This window comes from Bacillus rossius (assembly GCF_032445375.1).
Source record: "Bacillus rossius redtenbacheri isolate Brsri chromosome 4 unlocalized genomic scaffold, Brsri_v3 Brsri_v3_scf4_2, whole genome shotgun sequence".
In the NCBI taxonomy this organism is placed as follows: domain Eukaryota; kingdom Metazoa; phylum Arthropoda; class Insecta; order Phasmatodea; family Bacillidae; genus Bacillus; species Bacillus rossius.
Genome location: NW_026962011.1, coordinates 17,099,103 through 17,115,557, shown reverse-complemented (window position 1 = coordinate 17,115,557; position 16,455 = coordinate 17,099,103).

Sequence of the window (16,455 nt, the reverse complement as noted above, 5' to 3'; positions counted from 1 at the left end):
TGTCTACTTATGGATATACAAAGTGTTCGCAAATTACGGGGCATAAATTTATTGAGTGGCAAGGAATGCAGAAATAAGATTTTTTGGATGTGGAGGGGGAGGGGAGGAATATTTTGAGCAACAAAACACCGCCATGTTACAGACGCGAATAGTAACGGGAAATTATGAAAACGTCAGGCTTCAGGGGGAAAATTCCACAGGCCAAGAGGACGAGCAATTGCAGATAGCGGTATTCAAGCACTCCGGGGGGAGCAGGTGACGTTGCAAGAACAGCCATTCCGCGTAGAGAATGTTATCGAGTATAAACAGAACGAAAAAGCAATATTCTGCTAAAAATTATTAAGAGCTGTTTTCAGTTGCATATATCTGATCTTTCATATTTTACTATCACTGCGTCACAAACCAGACATCTCACGAAAGAATGTGAAAGTTCTCATTTAAATTACCTTTTTACATAAACTGAATTTTAAAAAAAATAAAAATGTTATTGCGTGTAAAATAGGTTTTGTTTTGTTAAGTTGCCTCTATTAAACATTTAAATTGAGACCAATGGTTAGTGCTCTAAAAACTTTTAGCAGCACCATTATCTTTGTGTGTATTTTAAGTTTCCAAATATAACTTATAAAACACTTTTAAACATAATAATTTTTAAGATGTTTTTATTTGACTGTATTTAAACCTGGAAAAAAAAAATATTTTTTCTGAAGTTTTATTAAAGAATTCACACATTTTGCATTGAAAAATATCGGAAATACCAGTATTTTCATTAAATTTTAGTACCATTTGTGTGTCTGAGGTTGTACATAATTTAGTATAAGAATTTTTGGTAGTTACCTTGCATATTTATTTGGTTCAAAGTGAAGGTAATATGCTGGCGTATAAAAGAAGGTAGAAAAAATACATTGCGAGTTTTTCCCACGTTCGAAATGTTGATTTTATTCATACTTAAATAAAATATTTTCACATTTTAAATTGTTTTTGTAAATTCATTATGATAGTAAAATACACGTTTAATAAAACGGTAGCTGTTAGTGGCAGTGAGGCTGTTTTTAAACCTGCGCAGTAATTCCTGATACGCTAGGTCCGCGGTACCTAGGCGGAGAGGAATGACTCGCGCTAAGTAATCTCCACGCACCACGAGGCCAGGAACTCCCGTGGAGGATAACTAATACGCCGGGGAAAGCAGTCTTCGAGAATGACGTAGGCTGGCGCGGTAGCTGCCGGAAGGTTGCGGGATCGAAGGAGGCCCGAGGCAGGGCGGGCCAGTGCGTTGGGAAGGGAGGGGAAAAAAGTATGGAGTGCATCCTTTTTTCGCGGAGCCGTTCACGCTGTCTGCCCTCGAAGTCTTGGGCTCACTACACTCTCTCTCTCTCCCTCTCTCTCTCTCTCTCACTCTGGTGCTGACAGCCGCAATCCGCTTAGCGCACCGCGCACCGCCGCAAGGGCGAGATGACAGTAATCCTGCGCACCGTCTCTCTACCCCCGCCCCTCCCAAACAAACCCCACCCCCATCCGTCGTGCCTGCACTCCAGACGCAACTGTCAGGGTGTCAAACCCCTCCCCGGAGCTGCCTACGTACCAGACTCGCTTCCTTCCTCTCGGGCGAAGACGACTACTCGGGGTAGCATCGAGGGAAATAAGCCGCGGCAAGTGCGAGCAGTGGGCTACCGATTCGAAGCTTCTCCCGTCCTCTCGTCAGCAGCGTTCAGACACGTGGCCTCGCGCTCCGAAACAGGACCCCGAGTTCGAATCCCTGTTTAGCCCCGCTTGTCTCGGTCCTCCTTGGTCTCTTCCCGAGAGCACTCCCAGTCGGGGAGAAACCAAAAACCTGGGGGTAAATTACCATCGGGTCCCCTCTCTATTATTTAATGAAAAAATTCACAAACCTCACAGTTAAAAAAAAGATGTTAAGGCTGTAAACGTCACAACGGCCATAACTGTAAAAATGATCTTATAAGGTTTACAAATAATTCTTTTTGCAACAGAAGAAATAGCTTCCAGAGCCGGAGCGTGGATTGTAGATTGGTGGTCTGCCATCTTGGACTGTGAAGACACGGCAGCCATCTTGGATTATATTTGACATTAACCTTGACCCCGGTCGCCATATTGGATGACCTTGAACCAGGACGCCGTTTTTAAGTCCGTCATTTTATGATCCCGCCATCTGTGATTTCACAATTTTTGATTCATCCATTTTGTTCTATACACCTTTACGCCATTTTTCATTTTGCCATTTTGAATTATGATGTCATGTCTACCATATTTAAAATCCATAATTATTACCCAAACATATCGGGAAAATGTTAAAATTAATTATTATTTAATTTAAAATTTTAATAACACGTAAAAAATTTAATTTAATCATAGAGCTTGGAATCCACGGTTTGAACCCGGTGAGAACAAAAAAAAAATGGCGACAGGTCCTTCCTTCACAGTGGCTGCTGGAAGAATGACAACCACCACTAACACCAATGCATATATGAACTTACACTCCTCTCCCCGTACCGATATATTCCCCAAACTTACCCTACTTTCCTCTACACAAAAAATATTTTATTGTAAATACACCCCCCTTCTACCTTTTCTCCCTACACCAGACCATTCCCAAAAATTATTTTATTCTCGCAACAATCACCCCGACCGCTTCCCCTTGTGATTTGTTTTCCAGCGATTCTCATCCACCACCCCCCTCATAATTTGCTCACCTTTTTCCCCCTCGTCATTCTTTTATCCTATATATACCGATTCGCGTGTCCCTGAACCTACAGTTCCTCTGTTTACAGCACCGAAAGTGACCTTCATCTAGATCGTCAGCTGCGTAGCATAAACCATTTTGTCGGCCATCTTGACCGCCATAATGAAAATCTACATTTTTTAATCTTAAAGTTTTTAAAATATTCCAAAATTATAATACATTTTTCCTGTTTAAATATTTATTGACTTGATCCAATTGCGTCCTTATTTAGGATTTTACCGGGGCTTAGGAAAGTAACTTATGCCCAAAAATTTATAATAATTATTTTAAATCAAATGACTTAAATTTAGTGTTTATGCTAATGTATAGGTTTCTAGTGCAATAAATATTTAAAAAAAATTATAACTATGTAAATTCCAATTTATTAAAGCAAAAATTGCAAACATTTTCAATCTAATAAGATTGTATTTCTGCATTGCTTAAACTTACAAATTCTCAGCTTCATTCAATTTACCAAACACAGCGCCCAGCCAGATCATTTACCCAAATTTTTATTGGCCAAAATTTCTTGATACTATAGTAAACAATCTGCTTCACTTCGTCAAATTGTAAATGGGATTGTTCATTGTCTTGAAAGTGCACGTCTTCACTAGTCAACAAACGGATATGGTTTACCATATACGCAGTCCAACCAGAAAGTTTTATTTTAAATGTGCGTGCGTCGCTACTTCATCAGTAAGCTGATCGATTATGTTCAGCTTTATATCTTCAAGAAAAGTACAATTTTTTTTATCTTACTGCAGGTATTAAGATAGTAGTAGTCTTTCAAAATTCTACGAAATGCAGTTTTCGCCAAAAAGGAAACCCATTATCATTTAACTGTAATTAATCAAGTACCTTCTTAGGTTTAGATGCTTGCCGAGGCAATATCGCAATTGAGTGCTGCACATCAGTTTGTGTGCTTGTACGCCTACAAATATCCAACGTTAATTGAGCAGTCGAAATGTCTGCATGTAGTTTCATAGTAGGCATACGGACTTCGCATTCGCAGTTTTTACATGCCTTCTCAAACTGTCAATACGGGTAATCGAAACATGAATTTTATCACGGCAAAACTTCATTTAAGATGCATTGTCTGGTAATTTACTAATTTCGTGTCTTCGTGCAACATGGGGAAATTCGAACGTCATATCACAGTAGTTCCAGATATGTCTACTTGTTGGCAACGAACCTTTCAGGCCCAAGCCAAATGCTGTTGTAAATGCTATTGTATCAATTTCCGGAGTACTCTAACTGCATAAATGCAACGTTTTTTTTTAGTGTAACTTTTCCTTTCTGTCGTGCAGCAGGACCTTTTCAGGTCTTCAAGAGTCTTTTTAACTTATTATTTCCTGCAAATTGCTTGCAAAATATTTTAAAGCCAAACATTTTGCGAGTTGGATTATTATTTTATCAATATCTATCTTAATATGCCTTGGGACGCCTAGAGAAATGATTATAATCCGCACAAAAGCTATTTTATTAGCGGTAACAACGGTGTAGCATGGGACGTGAACAATTTTATTTATAGAATACATCTTCAAATCTGTGATCATGAAATGGCACCTTCGAAGAGGTGTGATCTTACAACTGCAAAGCCGTCGAAAATCTACAAGTATCTATTAAATATATAACTTTACAACTTTCCGGTCTTATTCCCTACTTTATGAAGAATAGAATTTTAAATTTTTTAGTAAAACTTAATTTTTTTAATAAAATTTTGTTTTCTTGCATGATTGTTTCAAAAAAATAAACTTACATTTTTATGTGCATAAAATGTTTCTTTGTGAACGACGTCTTGTTTGAGTGAACTGCCAGAGGTAGCCTGACCCGGGGGAAAAAAAGGTTTTGGAATTTTCTCGTCCGCAACGCGAGAAACATCGGACTTGTCACGGAAAGTACGGGGTTTTTTCCCCTCCGGAAGGAGGAGGAGTGGGGGGGTCGCCGGATGCTGGCTTTTACCTTCGACACCACTCAAGGGCTTTTCTTCCCGCGCTCGCGGGCAGCATCAGCGGCTTTGCGCGGCAACTTCCGGGCCGAACCGCGAGGGAAACTGGGTTGGAGGATCCGCGCGGTACTCTGAGAGATGCTGGCGAGGCGAGTCGCAGATAAGTCGCCGAGCGGTACAACACACGCGCGCACCCTCTTCCCGGCAGTACAGCTGTCACGTTCCTGATCCGCTCGTCCTGTCAGCATTACCTTCAACGAGTAGCTACAAGATGTTCTCAGCGCTCGGTCTTTCCTGCCAGGTTGTTCATTTCATTTTTTTTTACCACTTATACCAATTGAATCGATCCATGCAAAAAGGTCTTTAGTCCTAAATAAGTGTTTTTGAGAAAAACACAAAAAACTGTCTGCGCCAGAAGATTTTAATAATATAATAACACCTTTTTTTAATATGGTACCTAACAATTTCACCACTCATATGAATTATCTATATTACTGTTCTTGTATATAGTTTGTCGAAAAAAAATTATAAAATATGTTGGACTGAAGCCATTTTTGCATGGAAAAGTATTTTATTAAACACTCTTTTATATTTTATTGTTATTTTAGTATATATATTATTTTAATTGTTTCTTATCCAACAAAATGGTAGAAAAGAAGATACAATATGTTATATTTTACTACATATTAGTTTATTTACTCATGTACAGTGTGTCAAAAATTAAATTATATACAGTTAGTTAATCATCTTGTACCTACAAATCAATTTTCTCCAGTTAATCATCTTGTACCTACAAATCAATGTTCTCCAGTTAATCATCTTGTACTTCCAAATCAATGTTTTCAGCTGTTGGCCAGTTAGAAATATCAATGTAAAATTGTTTATGCTCCTCGGGAATATAGGGCAGAAGTTTTCGTATGTCATCTAGTTTCTTTTTTTTAATGGGGACCTTCCCTTCTGGATAAGCAATGCATGGTGGAAATTCGGGGTTCGTCATTGCTTGCCGCAAACAAAAAGTATGTAGTACCATACCATTGATAAATTTTCGTGCAACAATTGTTCCAGGCATTTCTTGACTAAAAGAAAAATGCATGAAGGAACTTATGCCAAACTGTTGCTTATCATCTTTCGGAACTGATCTCGGGCGCGTTTCTTCTGAAACGACAGACTTTTTGTAATATTGAGGCCACCAATTTTTGTAATCGAATATGTGTTCCGATTTCACATGTGTCACCATAAACTTATTATTATTACTGCTCTTGATTACTAATTCAGTGATTTCTCTTAAGGAATATAAACGGTCATGTTTCCTCAGCTGTCTTTTAATCATTGAAAAATCTCGGTCACAGGGGAGAAACGAATGACCCCTGATGGGGAAGAACTGTTCTATTTTATTAAATCGACCAGTTTGTGTTAAAGCCAATAACAAACGTGCCAGTGAGTGGTTTTTGTTTTGGCCAGAACAGTTGTCAGAGAAAATCCTTATCTCCTTAATTTCTGGAGGAACCGTGTTCAAATAATCCGTTAAAAGTGAGCACACTTCATTTGGGCCTTTGTTGGCAGTACCCTCATGATAAAGGTATAACATAGCACTATGTTCCTTTATGTTATGTATGCAGCAAACATAGACTGTTAACTGTCTCATATAGAAAGTCTCTTGAATTGGGATTCGTGGCAATTGAATATTTTGCATATAATCCATACAGATGGACAGAACGTGTGGTTCAGTTTTGCAGTCTCGTTCTTTTTTAAGTTCATTATAAAACTTCTTTGCCCTCCTTCTGTGAATCATTAGTTCCGCTGCCGCACACCTCTTGGCTGCTTCATTTATGTGAGGGCTTTTAATTTTAAGTTTTAACTCCTCACAAGTACAGCAGCAATCAACCTGGGGTCTGCCAAATGATAGAGAAAAGTTTTCATTGAAAAACTTAATGAAAAACTGATAACTGCAGTTAATGTCAGGATTTTTATCTTTGAATAGATTATACATGGACTTTACAGACAGTCTGGCATCGAGATATGATTTTGTTTTACCAGTGTATTTTGTGCATTTAACTGGAAAGCTAAGAATGTGGTTTCTGATTTTTTCCCGAACTTTAGGTGGAAGTGTGTTAGCACTTGATGTTTTCCCTCTTTCATCAACGGGACTTTTGCCCAATAAAGCAAGTTTTCTAATCCTCTTCACTCGTTTATCAGTAATATCAAACAATGATAAGAAATCTTTGTAACATACCTCTCTCTTTACATGGCCTATAATAACATAGTATTTGTAAACTTTGTCAACAATTCTTGCCCCCTCTTTCTTCCGAGGTCGACGGTGATCAACATCATGTATATCAATCAGAGATTGAATAAATGTGTCTTGTTGATTTTTTGTAGGCAAATCATGCAAACGTCTTAGCACATCAATAGCTTCATCATCTGATATCTTCTCAAAACACTTCATTCTCTGACATCTGAAAACAAAACTATAAATATTTTTGTGATTGTTGGAAAATAAAGGAAATATATATAGTGCATTGAGAGATTTAGGCCTACTAAAACTAATTCTCTTGATATCAGAAATACATAAGTAAGTGCCTAATATTGTAATGTATATAACAAATACAAGCTTTAGATAACATTGGTAGTTATAGACCTACCTGCATGGAGGTCCTGTTGTTCTGGCTGGAATCAAATTGCCTTTGGAGGTTAGGTATTCCTCCCCTTTACATCTTGCAGTTTTTCTTATATTTATTTTCCAAGAAGATGGTGTACTTTTCCTCTTTATACCTCTTTCTTCTACATTGTCTGTGCCTTCACTTTCTGATGACATTATTTAACAATATCTTTGTATAAAACTTACTAATTTACCATCATTTAACAAACAAACTGCATATTCAACATTCTTTTGTTATAAACATTTTGAATAACAGGTTAGGAAACATAATGTCACAGAATATTTCAATAGTGCGCCGCTACAACAAAAATTCCCAAACTTTATTCCATGCAAAAGGGGCTTCAGTCCAGGACTGAAGCCCTTGCTGCATGGAACAGTGAAATCAACAGTCTGTTACTACGGTAACAGTGCATTGGACTGAAGTCTTTTTGGCGTAGAAATGTGTATCTACCTTCTTAGGTAATGTTGCATATTCAAACTGGAATTGCGGAAAAAATGGACTGAAGCCCTTTTTGCATGGACCAATTCAATTAAGGTATTTTCCTGTAAATTTTGTCGAAATGCTCTATTGCATTGTTTGTTGGATCAGAGAAGATCTCAACGGATAGTGATACTAATTATAATAAAGTACATTGACATTTCACCCATCTGAAATAAATATTTTAAGTAGCTGTTGAGAAAATTTGAGATGAAACTAAAAAATTAATATAGCTATCATGAAAACATTTAGTGAAAAGACCATATATGAGAAGAAAAACAATATGGCATTGATTCCTTGCAAATATTAAAATTAATATTTTGTATCAAATATAGGCCTATATATAATGTTTTTATTATAATTAAGGTTTCCGCAATGCACATGAATAAATGAAAAGTTAAAATTTAAATTTAATTTTGTTGTTGTTTTATTGTTGTTTTATTTGTGAAAGACCCTCTGACATTATTTTCTGTTACCTGTACTAACATAACCTTAAATGCGTGTAATAATTTTTATTGCATTAAAGTTTTATGTAAGTAATAAACCATACAAACAAATGCATGCCAATTCACGTCGGGCTTACTCGAATATCTGGGGGGAAAAATAACATATTATACAATTTCAGCAATTCAATGAATAAGATAGTTAAACGCGCTTTGGACAAACTGTTTGAAAATTAACATTTGATTTCTCAACCCTCAGATATGCCTACAGTAATGCATATCGAAACTCTGGTACATTTAGCCACTTCGACGTCGCTTAGCCACGAAAGCCAAAGATAGTTTATTTGACAATGGCCAAGGAAAACTATGATATTTTTTTCATTAATCTTACTGACTTTGACATGCGAGTCCAACTCCGCTAAGAAGGTCAGCATCTATAAGCCAATGGGGTTACGAGGTCAGTGGAGGGTACTAATGCCCCATGCTGTTCACCAAACCCCTGTCAGTGCTTGTAGAGGGGGGGGGAGGGGGGTCAATGTCCTCCGGGAGGGCACGACCAGGGAGTTACGTGGTTGCTATGACTCGTAATTTATTAGGCCATTAATTAATGCGGACGAGGGGCGGCGAGGGAGCAGACAGAGATTGATTCGGACTGCAACTGTCACAAGGGGGCGGAGTGTCCCCACTGCGTCATCGCGGGCAGGCCGCTGGGAGGCGTGTCCAGACTTGCGGACAGCTCTTACACGCCGGGAGAAAAGTTTTCACCTCGAAAGGTGGATTCGGTAACCGGAAAGCAAATTTTCTTTCCTGAATTTATATTCAAATTATTTAACATTTTTATGTGATAACGTAATTCGCTAGCAATTAAAATTCCTAAGAGGACTACGATATAATAATTATTACAAAAAGAGTTTTTTGATTCGTTCCTAAAGAAAATAATACAAACAACAAAAAATTTATTTACACTTGTGAGGAAGTGCACTATGAACGGAATTTATTTTTGACATAGCACTTAAATAGCTTAATATATGTTTTTTACAGTAATGTAAAGGGTTTTTTCGTTTATTTGATGATTACGTTTACAATTTTAACTACTTTTTAAATTAAATGTATTTTTTAAATGATTGTTTGATAAGAAACCAAATTGGTTTTCCTTTCTTAACTTATTGTTTTTCACAAATAAGTTGATACTGTTTTTGTGCAGTCATCACATTATAATTATTTATATAATTATAAAAAATTATATTATTCAGTAACCCACATAAATTTTTACAATGCATGTTTATTACTCATCTATAATTTTATGAATATATACTAAGGTTTGGTTTGCACTGTAAGGTATGGAAAATTTACGTTAAAACTTCGCAGGTTAAAGAATGATAAAATACTTTTTTTTTTTTTTTAGCTGAATTAACAAATTTTGCAAATAGGCCTAGCCCTTGGACAGTTGTGATTATACAATGAAAGACTACAGTCGTTTCAGGTTAATACAAATGACTTAGTTTAGTGTCCAAAATTGTGAAATTTTCTTAAAAACTTAGTGTAAAAAACTCAAAAATATTTATTTAATATATTTACACTTTATTTTAGAGTACTGAATAAAATAAAAAAAAAACATGGTCCATATGTGACGAAGTCACATTTTTTAAAAGCTACAACAGGTATCGTCGAAGAAGTGCATGTGTTTCGGAGACGCTTGGCCTACATGCCTGACATTAAACATGGCCTGTTTGAAAGGTATTCCACAGATCAAAAAATAAGAACTTTTAGTTCGGAGACTCTTGACATACACGTATGACATTGTTCAAGACCTGTTTGATTTTTCCGTTGAGTATGGACGAAGAAGGCCGCTTGGCTACTGACATGTATGTGCCTGACCACCGAATGGACATGCCTGGTCAACCTACTATATGGGCCTGGTCAACCTGCTAGATCAGGGGTCGGCAACCTTTTGAGTCGGAAGAGCCAAAAATTTAAATTTACAAAATTTCAATGTTTTTTAAAGTGCCACAAAATTTTTTATTGCCTACAATAAATAGTACCTACTTGCATAAATAAAGTTTTTTGATAAAAAAAACAATCTATTAACTTATAAGAAAAATTTATTCATATATATAAGCCTATCTGTTGGGTGGGCCCGTAAGTACTCGGGCGGATGGATAGCTTTAAATGGATAATTTAACTGCTTGATGACATTTTGTTTAGTAAAATATAACAAGCGTGGAAAAAAACCAGACTTACTACTGGTTTGTAATAAAAAAAAAGTATTTTCTGTAAAAATGACCTGGTGATGCAGTATTTCTGGTACGGAACTAAAGAGCCGCAGCTTCACATCCAAAGAGCCGCATGTGGCTCGCGAGCCGCAGGTTGCCGACCCCTGTGCTAGATGTATCTGTCCAAACTATCTGATGTGCCTAGCCACCGACTGGATGTGCCTGGCCAACGTACTAGTTGTGTTTGGTCTACTGCTAGATGTATCTGTCCAAACTATCTGATGTGCCTAGCCACCGACTGGATGTGCCTGGCCACCGACTGGATGTGCCTGGCCAACGTACTAGTTGTGCCTGGTATACCTGCTAGATGTATCTGTCCAAACTATCTGATGTGCCTAGCCACCGACTGGATGTGCCTGGCCACCGACTGGATGTGCCTGGCCACCTACTGGAAGTGAGTTCCTGACCACTGAATATGCGTGCCTGGTCACCAACTGGACGTGTTAGCCTGACCAACCGACTGATGTGTATGACCACTGAATAGACGTGTCTAGCCAAGAACTTATCGTGTCTGGTCACTGACTGGACATGCCTAGCCGCTGACTGGCCACAAACTGAATGTACCTGTCCACCCGATTTTTTGGCTGGCTACTGAATAGAAATTCCTGGCTACCAACTGAATGTGCCTTGCCACCTACTGTAAGGGTGTGTTCCTAGACACTGAATGAACGTGCCTGGCTACGAACTGGACGTACCTTGCCACCAAATTGACACGTAAGTCTGACACACCGACTGGACCTGCGCGTCTGACAGCCTGACTGTCGTGTATAACTGCTCTGAAAACACGTGTCAAAGCATGTAAAGGACTCGCTTCGTCTTCTAAGAAGATGTAGAAATCGAGAAACACTAGTAAATTCCAATTTTTACTTGTAGAATTTAAGTGATAAATTTAATTATTTAATCTTTTTTCTTTTATTCTTTTTATGCTGTTACTTAAATGTTAAATTAAAATAAATAAAATTTCATCGGAAATTAATTTTATGCATCGTCCAGTGATTGAACCTAGGGCGGAAATCGATCTAATCAATTAGTTAATAAATTGCTGTTTTTTGAGGATTTTTAGATTTTTCTGAATTTATATGTTAATAATTATGAATTTCCAAGATGGCGACCAAGATGGCATCGGAAGCTTAGCTGCTGGTGGACGAAGAAATGAAGCTATTTAAGGATTTTTCAACATGTTCGATTAAATAAGTGTTTTTTATATAAAATTACCTTTTTTGTATCGAACAAGGATCGACCCAAGGACAGGAATCAAACGAATCAATTGGAAGCTGGTAGATGAAGAATTGATGCCACTTTTAGGAATTTTCACAATATTTTATAAATATATATTTTTGCATAAAACAAACTTTTTCCTTCGAGCAAATATAGAACTCAGGAAGGTAATCAATTTAATAAATCATTAATTTAATTAGTGATTTGTTTGGTTAATTTTAGAATTTTTTCCAATTTTCTAATTTAATAATTACAGATTTTCAAAATATATCGGATTCCAAGATGGTGGACGTGGCGTAATCCAAGATGGCCTCTAAAGTCCCGATCATTGTCCAAGTAGCGAACACGCCAGAAATTGACCTATTCTTTGCGATGGGTAAGTCGCCACAAGAAGCCACCAATAATTTGTAGTCTCATTTTATATTACTAAAGTCTTTTTTATACTTCTACCATATTAGTGATTTCAGTAAATTACACGTTATTACTAAAATGTATGTTAGTAAGCTGGCACTAACCTGCAAACAAATGGGATACAGTTTTTCACAGAAATGTAATGCTTTATTAATCACAATTTATCAATTTTAAAAAGAAGTACTATATGTGAAAAAGGCTGTATGAAAATCAACAAGAAATTTGTGATCTCAGAAAGAAAGAAAAATTTGGCAAGCAGGCATAGTACCTACTAAAGAGGATACATTTCAATTTTACTTATTTTGTGCATAAAAATCACTCTCAGAATTACTATCATAGCTAATATTTAACTTGACTAAGAAAAAAGTTAATTTTTTTTATATTTCATTCAGCACTCATGATCAAAAAACTATATTCATATTATCCAGCACGATACGTCTTCATACCAAGTCTGCAAAAAAAAAAAATAGGCTTTCTCGATAACCACCCTCACCCCTGGTGTGTCGTGATGTAACAAGTGGTGAGTGGTTTGGTTTTTTTATATTCACCCCACGAAGAGCGAAAATCGCCCGGGGCGTTTATCGAGGAAAGCGTTTCGCCCAAGATGCTTTTAACCTTTGGCTTGGTAGACCGTATAGAACGATACTCCGCGCATAAACGTAAATCAAACATGGAAGTATTTATATACTATACGTGGTCGACTAGTTGGATTTCTTTTCAGTCGCAAAGCTTTCTGACTGACTCTTCTACATTATAAACTCTATATTACTAAGAAAATATATGATACTGGCAATAAAATCACAATATTATTTTAGTAAGAAAATATTAAATATTTAAGATTGTGGTTTCTAATATAAAATTGAAACTATTAAGTAACAAAAATGTTTTCTTGAAATCATAAAAATAAGCAGTAGGCTATATATATATATATATATATATATATATATATATATATATTTGTGTGTGTGTATTACTTTATTCCCAAAAGATTTATATTGTCACTCATGTCACACTAAGTTATAAAATGTAATGACAATTCTCTAGAGATTTTATTTCCCACGGGAATAGAAGCACTCTGTGTTAAATATCATTCATATTTTTATGAAAATTGGTTCAAAAGCAAAGAAAAGTAAAAACATAGAAATAATCCGTCTATAATTGAATGCACTAATCCATATACAGCTATTATCTTACTTACTGTTCGATAAGCTTTAAACACCTTAGCTGTCAAAATTCGAATAAATAAATAAATAAATAAATATATATATAATATATATATATATACACTACGTAACTCCTTGTGCATGTAATACTCGCTCAGTTTATCAACGAGCTCGATAGCAAAACGGTATAGCGCTCGCTAGTTAGCCTCAATAGACGTGGTTAAAATCTAATAAATTCCATTTTTTTATTTGTTTTAGTTGCATTGCTTTATTAAATGTTATAAATTATATTTGATTAATCAGATTAATAATTTTAAGATTTTGTGTCAAAATTATTAACAGACAAATTTCAGTTGTTTAAGCAAAAAAACACACACATATATATATTTATATAAACATATACTTATTGTTGAAATATGTGTTTTAAAAAGTTTCATATGAATATTTAAGAAATGCCATAATGGTGTAATTTATAACGTGTGTGGAACTCTATAATATTAATTGTTAAGTTAATTTATACAAGATTTATAGGATGTTAATAAAATCCATTGTTAAAAATTGGGTCTAAAGCCGTTGTTCAATATTTTTTTGAATTTTTTTCGCTTTTATCGCAGTAGTTTCTTAAAGTTTAAAAATAACGTTTGTTTCGTGCTGCCATTTGCGGGTGATAGTGGTAAGCAACGTTTACGATTCAGGCAGCGTATTCTAGCTGCGGGTGCAGAAAGTAAGTGTGTGATTCACGTCTAGAAATTTTAGTATGTACTTGAAAAGCGAATATTTTATTGATCAGTGTGTTTATCACGCTAGGTGATAATTTGAATAATTCTTGTTAAATTTCGTGTCATATTTTTGTAATATTACATAAGTATTTGCAACATTAACAACATTACAACACATGAACTTGCTCGTTACCGAGGTTAGATTTTTACACATAACATTTTTTTCAAAGTTATTATTTTACATAAAAAATGAAACTTAAATACTTTTATACCTACTTAGTGATAGAACTAAAAAATAAATAAACAGAAAATACTAATGACCTAACTCTTTAAGAATTCCTTAAATACACTTATGTAGATTCTGTGGAATAAAATTTTCTTGATATGATGAAAACCTCCCTAATATTTACTGTATAATAATATATAGTCTACTTTTTGATATAGAATATAATTTTAGTCTATTATAAATATATATTTGGTACTAAATAATAACCCGAAGCTTAGCTCGCACAAATTCAGGGTAAATTCTGATAAAGTACCATTTTAATAAAACTTTGTAATTGATTCCAAACATTTTTACAATGTAAAATTTTCTTACAATGTAAGATATAAGCAATATCCTGAAATTTCGCGAGAGATGCCGCGGGCAATAAGCTAGTAATATATAAATTTAAAATATATATATATTTTTTTTAGCCATAGAGCAAAATGTATACTAGAATCACACAACGACTCACACACATTCAGGGTTTGATTAACTCCATGCATAACTGAGATATAAATTTTTTACTTCAGTGGACGAATAGACTTGCTTCATGTTGGTATTATTTTCTTCTCCATAACTTGTACCAATTTTGGCTCGGCTTTTAGCCATATTTTCTGTTTATGTTTGGAATATGGAATATTTTATGGTTTCTTCAACTGTGCTGTTCATGTTAATTTCTATGTTGGCAAATGTTTCGAATTTATCGAAGCCTACATTGTTTTTGGTAAGATAAAAAGGTTCTAATACAGCAGGTCTTTGTTTCTCATGTTTATAGTCCCTGGTTAGTTCATTTGTTCTTGTTGTTTACCTTCTTCCTGGCTGTTTGTATCGTGTTTGATTTTCCTTCAGAAGAGAGTTGAGAATTTAAATCTATAGCAAGTAAAATATAATACTTTAACTTTATCTTATATCAGGAAACACTTAAAGTAGCTTGATTCCTTATTTTTTAGTACGATAACGTTTGAGAAATACGTACTTCAAATGATGGCACGAACTGCATGATGTGGTATCTTTTCACTGAATATGTAGTTTATTGTAGGTAAATATTTTGGAAATAATAAACAAAAGCTCAGTATTTCATAGATAAAAGTCTACTACAGAGAAATAAGTATCTTTGTAAAAACAGTAGGTACTTATTACTTTAGGTTTATAAATTTTACATGAATTTTTTTCGTAAAAAAGTAACTTAAAACACTTAGAAACATCCTTTGGACCACTGTAGGAGAACCAGAAGTCGTTGCCTTATTTGACCGAGCCGCACAGGACGCGTTTACTTCCGCACTGAATTACTGTGATCGGTGTTGGGAAAATTTACATGTAGGTAAAAGAAACTAACCCAATCACGAAACAATTACAATGGTAAAGTATTTTAACTTTCAGCTGGTCTCGGAATCATTTCGCGAAATGTGTATGCACTAAAACTGTTGTGAGCTAACTCAATGGTAAAAAAATTACGTCAATGATACGTTTGTTATGCATAGCACGCAACAATTTCATCCCCAAAGTTGGCTCAATGCAATTTCCTGTAGTTTCTTTTTTTGTGGCCAATTTTACATATAACGAGAAATGCGTATTTTCAAATTTTGTCTTTTGTTATATGCTACACACGTTTATTTTGCGATTTTTTTAATGACAAGCAATTTTTCACTATCGAAACTTTTGTTTGACAAAGCGTGTCGTGTGGTAATTCACTGAAAGGTCATTTCCTGTGCTTCTATAACTAGGCATTACACACTAATGAAATTCGAAAATGTATATTTATTCAAAAACTGATTTATTAAAACCTGTTTTAAATAAAACAGTTCGGGTGGGGAAGAGCCTTAACGACTCGGCTCGGGTCGCCGAAAACAAGCGGAGCATTCGAGGCCGGTAATTGAGTCTAATTGGCGCCGCGGTGAAGGGGTGTTTTTAAGGGGTAGGTCGGACGCGAGAGCGTCCCTTGTTTGATCAGTTAGAGAGAAGCCGCCTCCATCCCCCGGGCAACGTCAAGGCGAGGTCGCTACCCGGAGACGCCATTAGGAGGCGGTCCGCCCCCGCCCGGATGTTTGGCAACGAAAAAAAAAAGAGAGAGAGGCGCAAATGGTGCGTGCTGGAAACATAAGCCCTTCCAACGACGCAGAGTTACTTCAGTCACCCGTCACTTG